Below are 11,132 nucleotides of genomic sequence, written 5' to 3' on the forward strand. Positions count from 1 at the left end.
GATCAGCTGAGGAATTGGTGAGGTGAGGAAGCTGTGGTTTGTTCTGCTTCTCTGATCTTTCAGCAGTCACCCCAATACCTGACTCTGTGTTTGTTTTTATTAATAAGACCTTCTAACAATTCATGCTACAGAGAGGTCAACCTGAGCAGCATAGTAAGCCATCTCAAAAAAGAAATTTATGCTGGGCAGTGGTGGCACACACTTTAGCATTCAGGAGGCAGAAGTAGGCAGATTTCTGTTAGTTTGAGGCCAGCCTGGTCTACAAAGTGAATTCCAGGACAGTCAGAATGAGAAACCTTGTCATGAAACACCTCCCCCTGCCAAAAAAAATAAGGAAAGAAAAAGAAAAGAAGAAAGAGTGAGAGGAAGGAAGGATGGAAAGGAGGGAGGTAGGAAGGAAAGAAGGAAGAGAGAAAGAAATTAATATATGTAAGCTTGAAGTCAATATGTGGATAAAAAACAGGTTATGAGGAAATTATCTACAAATAAACAACATGCAATGATAAGCCTAAAAGAAAAAATAAAAACAAGTCTGTGTAAACAATACTTCTGTAAAGATAACCTTTACACTGGAGGGACTGAGACAGGAGTTCAAGGACAGCATGGGCTATAATGTGAGCCCTTCTATTAAAAAAATAATAAGACAATCTTTTTTTTTATGATGTGTTTTTTTTTTATTTCTTTTTTTTTTTTATTAATTTATTTTGCAATACAATTCAGTTCTACATATCAGCCACGGATTCCCTTGTTCTCCCTCCTCCCGTCCCCCTCACCTTCCCCCCAACCGCCCCCCCCATTCCCATCTCCTCCAGGGCAAAGCCTTCCCCACAGACTGAGGTCAACCTGGTAGACTCAGTCCAGGTAGGTCTAGTCCCCTCCTCCCAGGCCGAGCCAAATAATCCTGCATAGGCCCCAGGTTTCAAACAGCCAACTCATGCAATGAGCACAAGATCTGGTCCCACTGCCTGGATGCCTCCCAAACAGATCAAGCCAATCAACTGTCTCATCCATTCAGAGGGCCTGATCCAGTGGGGACCCCTCAGCCATTGGTTCATAGTTCATGTGTTTCCATTCATTTGGCTATTTGTCCCTGTGCTTTATCCAACCTTGGTCTCAACAATTCTCGCTCATATAAACCCTCCTCATTCTCGCTAATTGGACTCCCAGAGATCCACCCGGGGCCTAGTCATGGATCTCTGCATCCAGATCCCTCAGTAGTTGGATGAGGTTTCTAGCACAACAATTAGGGTGTTTGGCCATCCCATCACCAGAGTAAGTCAGTTCGGGCTGTCTCTCGACCACTGCCAGCAGTCTGTTGTGTGGGTATCTTTGTGGATTTCTGTGGGCCTCTCTAGCACTTTGCTTCTTCCTATTCTCATGTGGTCTTTATTTACCATGGTGTCCTATTCCTTGTTCTCCCTCTCTGTTGTTGATCCAGCTGGGATCTCCCGCTCCCCCAAGCTCTCTTTCCCTCAACCCTCGCCTTTCATTACCGCCACTCATGTCCAGGCTGTTCATGTAGATCTCATTCCATTTCTCTGTCATTGGGTGATCCCTGTGTCTTTCTTGGGGTCCTGTTTTCCAGGTAGCCTCCCTGGTGATGTGAGTAGCAGACAAGTCATCCTTGTTTCATGTCTAGTATCTTGCTATGAGTGAGTACATACCATGTTTGTCTTTCTGAGTCTGGGTTACCTCACTCAGGATGATTTTTTCTAGATCCATCCATTTGTCTGTAAACCTCATGATGCCATTGTTTTTCTCTGCTGAGTAGTATTCCATTGTGTATATGTACCACATTTTGTTTATCCATTCTTCAGTTGAAGGGCATCTGGGTTGTTTCCATGTTCTGGCTATTACAAACAATGCTGATATGAACATAACTGAACAAGTGCTCTTATGGTGTGGTTGAGCATTTCTTGGGTATATGCCCAAGAGTGGTATAGCTGGATCTTGGGGGAGATTGATTCCCAATTTTCTAAGAAAGCGCCATATTGATTTCCAAAGTGGTTGTACAAGCTTGCATTCCCACCAGCAGTGGAGGAGAGTTCCCCTAGCTCCACATCCTCTCCAGCATAAGGTGTCTTCAGTGTTTTTGATCTTAGCCATTCTGACAGGCGTAAGGTGGTATCTCAGAGTTGTTTTGATTTGCATTTCCCTGATGATTAGGGATGTTGAGCAGTTCCTTAAATGTCTTTCGGCCATTTGAGTTTCCTCTGTTGAGAATTCTCTGTTTAGCTCTATAGCCCATTTCTTAATTGGACTGTTGGGCATTTTGATGTCTAATTTCTTGAATTCCTTATATATTCTGGATATCAGTCCTCTGTCAGATGTGGGGTTGGTGAAGATCTTTTCCCATTCTGTAGGCTGTCGCTTTGCCTTGTTGACCGTATCCTTTGCTCTACAAAAGCTTCTCAGTTTCAAGAGGTCCCATTGATTGATTGTTTGTCTCAGAGTCTGTGCTACTGGTGTTCTATTTAGGAAGTAGTCTCCTATGCCAATGCATTCAAGACTACTTCCTACTTTCTCTTCTAGCAGGTTCAGAGTAGCTGGATTTATGTTGAGGTCCTTGATCCACTTGGACTTAAGTTTTGTGCACGGTGATAGATATGGATCTATTTGCAGCCTTCTACATGTTGATATCCAGTTTTGCCAGCACCATTTGTTGAAGATGCTTTCTTTTTTCCATTGTGCACTTTTGGCTTCTTTGTCAAAAATTATATGTTCATAGGTGTGTGGATTAATGTCAGGGTCTTCAATTCGATTCCATTGGTCCACATGTCGGTTTTTATGCCAGTACCAAGCTGTTTTTATTACTGTAGCTCTATAGTAGAGCTTGAAGTCAGGGATCGTGATGCCTCCAGAAGTTGTGTTATTGTACAGGATTCCTTTGGCTATCCTGGGTTTTTTGTTTTTCCATATGAAGTTGAGTATTATTTTTTCCAGGTCTGTGAAGAATTGTGTTGGTATTTTGATGGGGATTGCATTGAATCTGTAGATTGCTTTTGGTAGGATTGCCATTTTTACTATGTTAGTCCTGCCTATCCATGAGCATGGGAGATCTTTCCATTTTCTGACATCTTCTTCAATTTCTTTTTTCAGGGACTTAAAGTTCTTGTCATATAGGTCCTTCACTTGCTTGGTTAGTGTTACCCCAAGGTATTTTATGTCATTTGTGGCTATAGTAAAGGGTGATGTATCTCTGATTTCCTTCTCCGCTTCTTTGTCCATTGTATATAGGAGGGCTACTGATTTTTTTGAGTTGATCTTGTATCCTGCTATGTTGCTGAAGGTGTTTATAAGCTGTATCAGTTCCTTGGTGGAATCTTTGGGGTCGCTCAAGTATACTATCATGTCATCTGCAAATAGGGAAAGCTTGACTTCTTCCTTTCCAATTTGTATCCCCTTAATCTCCTTATGTTGTCTTATTGCTCTGGCTAGAACTTCAAGTACTATATTGAATAAGTATGGGGAGAGTGGACAGCCTTGCCTCGTTCCTGATTTTAGTCGAATTGCTTTGAGTTTCTCTCCATTTAATTTGATGTTGACTGTTGGCTTGCTGAAGACAATCTTAAGATGAATGTGTTGGTGCATTTTGTAATCCTAGCACTTGGGAGGCAGAGTCAGGAGGACCAGGAGTTAAAGGTCATTCTTGGCTACATAGTGAGCTTGAGGCCAGCCTGTGTCACATGAGACCTTGTCTCAAAAAGCAGAAAGAATGACTGGGGAGACAGCTCAGGGGTTAAGAGCCCTGATGGCACTTATAAAGAACCAAATTCCAATTCTCAGCACCTATGTGGTGGTTCACAAACATCTCTAACTCCTGTTCTAGGGGGATCTAATGCTCTCTTCTGTCCAGTGTGAGCACTGCATTCACACGATACACAGACATACACACAGGCAAGACATTCAAACACACAAAATAAAAATAAACCTAAAAAAATCCCAAAAGATTACTTTCAAATTATCTCTACTAAAAATTATGCCCAACATCATCATTTGAAAGGGACAGTATTTCAAGGACAAGGACTTTCCATTTATTACATCAAGATATTTTGGTGTTTACTTTTTTTAAATAGCTTTTATTTGCTCCATTTATGGTGTCCTCAAAGGTGTACAAAAACTCATAATTTTTCATATTATTAAAACAAGAGATAAGCTGTATTTGTTTCTGAATGGCCAGCTATGAAGCCTCTCACTACTTATCAAACTATAGGATTGACAACAGAACAAACTATAGGTTTATCATCATTTGAACCAGACTCTCAGATAATGATATTTAGATTCCATGGACTGGTCTTTCTAAGGATCAAGAGTAGAGTCGCTCTCATAGAACTGCAAAAGAGACAATTCAGAAAAGAGCTGACCTTATGACCCACGAACACTCTAGACTCTCTCTTACCCCTTCCTTTCCACTGACTTCCAACAGGGCTCAAAATAGAGTATACTTAATTACTGCTCCTCGAGGCAAGCAGTGACTGATGGGGCTTGCTTGCTATGCCCTGGAAACCACCTATCATCTTTTGCTAGGAGTGAACTATCTTCATCCCTTACAGTGACAGGCCTCCTCTCCCTGTTCCTCTCCTCCCTCTCCCTTCCTCTCTCCCTCTCCCTCTCTCCTTCTCGATCTCCTCTGCCTCTCTCTCTCTCTCTCTCTCTCTCTCTCTCTCTCTCTCTCTCTCTCTCCCTCTTCCTTTTCCTCCCTCTCTCTCTCTCTCTCCCCTTCTCCCTCTCCCAGTACCTCTCCTTTTCTCTCTCTGAGTCACAGGCAGCCATGTCTGCTAGAATCTCATTTGTGTTACTAGTACCATCTTGTTTTCTTGCTCCCTCATCATCTCTTCCTGTGAATTGTCACCTCAGAGTGACCTTGTGTTTCCTCCTCATCCTTTTTCTGTATGCTTCCAGTCTGGCATCAATCCAGTAAGTTCAGACTGACAGCCCACACCTTTATTGAACCCACTTCCATGATCAACATATTTGTTGTCCTACCTATAAAAGGCCACCAGATAGATGTCCTGCCTCATAATAGTCCTCTCCCACCATCCTATTTCCTATTAGCTATTTCTTTTTGTGGTCTTAATATGCCCAATAAAATGTTTCAATAACTTCCCTCCTGCTAGTTATCAACACAATAACTAATAAGAGCTAATGTTCTCTAATCAGGCATTAAGTGTAATGGTTTTATGTATATGTATTATGTGTGTATATGCATATGTGAGTACAGGTGTCCACAGAGGCCAGAAGGGGGCATTAAATCCCTTGGGGCTAGAGTTATAGGCAGTTGTAAGCTGAATGTAAGTGCTGGGAACAAAACTCTGGACCTCTAGAATAGCACCAAAAGTTCTTAACCATCTCTCCAGACTCTCATTTTGCTTTTTTGAGACAGGGACTCCCTGTACAATCCTGGCTAGCCTTAACCTTGTGATTCCCCCTTGTCTCAGTCTCCCAAGCACCAGGATTGCAAGCTTGTTCCCCATATTCGGTTTAAGTTTAACAGTACATACATTATTATCTTATATAATTCTTACAAATACTCTATTCGGTAGGGATTATTATTATTTCCTTCTTTATCAATTGAGACACGGTCTCCCTGTTAACTTTCATGAGTTGGCTCTTTCCTTCCACACTACGGGTTCCAGGGGTTGTACTCAGGTCACCAGACATGATAGCTACTGTATCACTGGCCCTAATTTACTGATATTTTAATGTGAATCCCAAAGGAGGATACAGCTGAGACTCACCAGTCTGGGTAATCAGCTTGGGCCAGAATCCAATTTATAACTGAAATGTAACTTTTTCAGGTCATGTTCATGCTGACCATCTTAGGACCACAAAGTTAACAGGAAGCTGTCTCCAAGGAAAGAACAAGTGAGTCATAACACACTGCATGACGGAGAACCTTCTCAAGTGTTTTAGAGAAGGATACTTTGGGAAAGCTGAGGCATCCCAATGTTCAAAGGGTAGGGTATCCACAGAATACCTCCCTCGGCAGTCAGTACCATGATCCTTGCTAAGCAACAACTTCCTTTCAGCAAAACATCTTCCCTCTCTTTGAATCAGTGTTGTTCACTTGAATTTTATTTACTCAGTAGTTTTATTTCTATTGACATGTAACTGTGTATTGGTTTAGGAACTGGAGTGATGGCCCATCAGTTTTGCTGCTTTTTCAGAGGACTTGAGTTCAATTCCCAGTACCCACGTTGGGTGGTTCCCAACCACCTGTGATCCAATTTCAGGGGTTCTGACACCTTCTTCTGACCTCCATGGGCACCTGCACAGACATAGCATACACACACACACACACAATAAATCTTTAAAAGCATATTTTTACACTTGTATGGGGAACAGTAGATATAAAATGTTCATATCTAGTTGTATGTTTATAGTCACATAAAATAATTCTAATTACTACTGAGGGTCCGTGAGAATTATAGTTCCTTTAAAGTGGCTCATGTTACTCAAGTCTGAGAGATAACATTATAAGTAAGCATTATGCAAAATTATCTTTTCTATTAGTTTAAGACGAAGTATCAGGGGCCCAGAGAGGTAGCACAATGGTAAAATGTGTACTTGTAATGCATGGGGTCCCAGTTTTCCTTTTTAGCAAAAACAGGAAAGGGAAGAGGTAATTTTTTCATCAGATTCAGGTTTGGCTTTTGTGTATTTGTGTGTGGTCAAGAATTGTTGTTAGGTGACATTTTCCCATCAAGAGGCCAGGGATGGTTGACATTTCTTTTTGAATTGCTAGAGGGCTTAGTGACGATCAACACGTAAGCCGGTGGGTGATTCACGAGAGAGTTGCAAAGTGGTGGTAAGTTATTTCAGTCATTCCTCATCCTGTGTTTTCTTACCCCGAGGTACAGCTCGCTCAGAACAAATCCTCACTTCTTTCCTTTTATTTTCCTAATTTTCAAAAGAATGACCACATTCTCTAGCATCTTCCAATTAGACGTGTTTTTTTTTCTTTTAGACACTTAGCATTCCTGTATTTTAATTAATGGCCATTATTTTTCATACTAAACCTCAAATTTCTCTAAACGCTCTGTGAAAGCTTCTTCAAGTTGGTTCCAGAATCACTTTGGAAGTGACCTCAGAAGCCTTGGCGAGCTTCCTGCTGTTAAGTTGTTCCAGGCTCATCTTGTCCATTTCCTTCCTCAAACCTGACATCAATGGCTTGGTCATTTTGAGTTTCAGAGGTTCCCAGGGGGAAACAACGTTTGTTGAGAGCAGGTGGTGTTCACAGCTCTCTGTTTTGATAATGTCAGAGGCACAGCAGGGAGATCCTTTCCAATGGAGACTCTGAATGGCGGCACTCACTTCAGGCTTACTGATAGAATGTTCCAGACTGTAGGTCAGATCTGCCTTCCACCTGGTACTCAACTGTTTCCTTTCTTCCAGCAAATCCAGAACAACATTGTTTCAAAACAGCTAAATCAGCAGAGTGCGTGGACACACACCTGTACTGCTCTGGAGACTAAAGCAAGAAGATCAATAGTTCAATGCCAGCCCAGGTTACATCAAAAGCCTCCGTCTCAACAAACAAACAAATAAACACAAAAACAAATAAACAAAAAACAGTGGCAACACCAGAAAAAAAATAAAACCAGCTAAATGAGTGCATAGCAACAGTTCTCTTTGTTGGAAGGACATAGTTCAGAAGCACTTTGGGTCTGGTGAACATTTGACTTTGAGTCAAAGAAATTTAAATTGGATCCTGGCTCTTTTTTTTTTGTCTCCCTACATATTCCTGGAGGTCCTGGTACTTACCAAATAGACCAGGCTGGCCTCAACTAACAGAGACATACCTGTCTCTCCCACCTGAGTGGGATTAAAGGTGTGCTCCACCACATTCAACCTATTATGGCCTTTTTATATGTATATATCATTATACTTTGTTCATATCCATTCCCTCTCACCCACTGCCTCTCCCTGCTTCTTTCTTGTTAGTCCTCTTCTTCCCTGAAAATAGCCTGCCCACAGTATGAATGAACAAAAATGTTTACTTCTAGGAAGCAGGGACCATGTTCCATACTTTTGTTTTATCAGGGCCCCAATCTTTGCATAGCACAGTGTCCATTTCATAAACATTTATTAAGTACATGTGACAAAGAAATCTGTTTTAGAATGAAACAGAGATAGAAATCAAATTTAATATCATTCAAGAGACTTCCATTTTAATATTCATAAGCCAATTGAAAAAAAGAACCTTAAAAATCTTCCTTCCTTCCTTCCTTCCTTCCTTCCTTCCTTCCTTCCTTCCTTCCTTCCTTCCTTCCTTCTTTCCTCCCTCCCTCCCTCCCTTCATTCCATCTTTCCTTCCTTCCTTGACAGTCTCACTATATATCCGAGGCTGGGTTTGAACTTACTATGCAGTTCAGGCCTGTGGCAATCCTGCTTCAGCTTCCCAAGTGTTAGGATTATAGGTGTGTATTACCATGCCTGAAAAAAATCTGAAAGTTGTAGGATACTTTCTACATCTCAAATGTTACATGTGGATTGTGTCATTTAATCTTCTCTTCTGCATAAGGAAGGTAAAGTATAGGGAAGTAGGACTTCTATTTTATGAACACATAAGCAGGAGGGGCTGGAGAGATAGCTCAGTGGTTAGGAGAATTTGCTGCTCTTCAGGAGGACCTGTGTTTGGTTCCCAGCACCCACACAACAGCTCACAACTCTTCATAATTCCAGATCTAAGAGCTCTCTAGCACTCTTCTGGCTTATGAGTGTACTTCATGCACACAGTATAGATAAGCATGCAGAACAAACACTCACTTATACAAAATGAAAATGTACATAAAAAAAGTTCAGCATCTTTAGCCACAGGAAATGAAAATTAAAACTACTTTGAGATTTCATCTTATATCAAATCAACAAAACAAATGCCAGCACATGCTGGTGAGCATGCATGAAAAGGAGAACAATTATTTATTGCTGGTAGGAGTGCAAAGTTGTACAGCCACTATGAAAATAAATGTAGCCAAGCAGTCAATCAGTGGTGGTGCACACCTTTAATCCCAGTACTCAGGAGGCAGAGGCAGGTGAATCTCTGAGTATGAAGCCAGCCTGGTCTACAGAATGAGTTCCAGGACTGCCAGGGCTATTACAGAGAGAAACTTTGTCTTGAAAAACCAAAAAAGAATAAAAAAAAAAAGAAAAGAAATGTAGTTTTTTTCTCAAGAAGATATGACTTGATGTACCTCAAGATCCAGCTATACCACACTTGGGCATATACCCAAAGAGCTCTACACCATACTTCAGACACACTTGTTCATCTATGTCCATTGCTGCTCTATTCATTATAGCTAGAAATTGGAAACAGTCTAGATGTCCATCAACTGATAAATGGATAATACAAATATGGTATATTTACACAATAGAATATTATTCAGTTATTAAAAATGAAATTATGAAATTCATAGCTAATGGATGGGGTTAGGAAAAAAACCATCCTGAGTGAGGTAACCCAGACCCAAAAGGACAGACATTGTGTTTTCTCTTTTATGTAGTTGTTAGCTTTTAAGCCTTTGATAGGTGTGTTCCAGTCTGAATACCCATAGAGTAAGGGACCAGTGTGGCAGGGGAGGACCTCCTGAGGAAGGGGAAATAGAATGTATTGTTATGGAGAGACAAAGGGGAAACTAGAATAGGATTCAGTAGGGAGGGAGATAGAAGAGAAGGGTAAAGTAGGGAATGTGCGGAAGGGGCAACTAACACTAAAGGCCTTTTGAAAAACCATATGGAAACCTAACTACTGTAGAAGCTTCTTAAAGTACACACATATATGACAGGAATCTAAATAGAGTCACCAAATAACAGGGGAGTCAATTCCCTAACTAGACATCTTATGCCACTGAGTAAAACTCCAGTGCCAGGAATGGATCACATGTTGTTGAGTTTTTGGCCAAAGGGGTCACATAGAAACCCCCCAAATCACAAGCTATTGTCAAGATTATTTGTTATATTGCACAAACTGATGCTAAGTTCCTACCACTGAGAAGAACACTCACTTATGTTAACAAATGTGGAGGAGTCCAGTTTGTATCCAACTAGAAACTTCACCAATACTGACTAGCATTCTTGGTGCCAGAAAGTACTCTGCATGCTACAGGAGGAGAAAGGAAATTGTCAATATCTCTCAGTCACAATCCCTGTGACCTACAACAGTGACCTACCTGCAAGATATCCTGGCTCAACAGTGGTACAAATATTATGGGAACAACCAACCACTTCCTGATTGGATACAAGGCCCAGTCCATGAGATTGAACCAGTATCTGATACTGCTCAAGTGGCCAAGAACCTGAGACTTAATAGATCATGAACTTAGGGGGAAAATCTAGTACTATTATTCTGCTAAAGGAACATGGCAATAAAATGACATCTGCTGCACCCATAGATTAGTGTCTCACTCAGCCATCATCAGAGAAGCTGCTTCGTGCAGCAGATGGGAACTAACACAGAAACCCACAAATGGACAATGCACAGAAAGTGAGAGATTTTGGAGCACTCAATCTAAAGTGGGATTTCTCCATCAAACCCTTCCCATCAGGGTTCAGGGAACTATGTGAAAGAGGAGGTGAACTATTATTAAGAGCCAGAGGTCAAGGAAACAGCATCATCCAGACCCAACAGGACTGACTGATGCACATATGAACTCACGGAGACTGTGGCAGCATACATGGGGCCTGCATAGGTTCAAGGCAGATGGGATCCCAGCGCAGGGATGGGGGAAGTGGACACAGGCCCCTGCCCCAAACCAAGATGCTATCTACAATTGATATCCAATGGCAGAGGAAATATCAGTATTCTCCAATGGAGTCTCATTGGTATATTAGCCACTCCTCAGAGCAGGCCCCATGTCTAAGAAGTGCCAAATCAAAACAAATTCAATGGTAATTTTGTAGTCGTTTTGTCTCATTTTGCTTTGTTTTTGTATTTTTTTGTTTTATCAGTCTTTTGCTTATTTATTTTTATTTTAAATTTTGTGGTTTTTGTGTATTTCTTGTTTTTGTTTTTTTCTGTTTTTAAGAGAGAACATAACGTTGAGTGGGTATGGAGGTGGGAAGGATCTGGGAGGAATTTTCTGAGGGAGAACCTGAATAAAATACATTATATGAAGATTTTTTTCACTGAAACA

The sequence above is a fragment of the Peromyscus californicus genome, unplaced genomic scaffold (assembly GCF_007827085.1).
Source record: "Peromyscus californicus insignis strain IS unplaced genomic scaffold, ASM782708v3 Scaffold_10__1_contigs__length_136768540, whole genome shotgun sequence".
NCBI classification, from domain to species: Eukaryota; Metazoa; Chordata; class Mammalia; order Rodentia; family Cricetidae; genus Peromyscus; species Peromyscus californicus.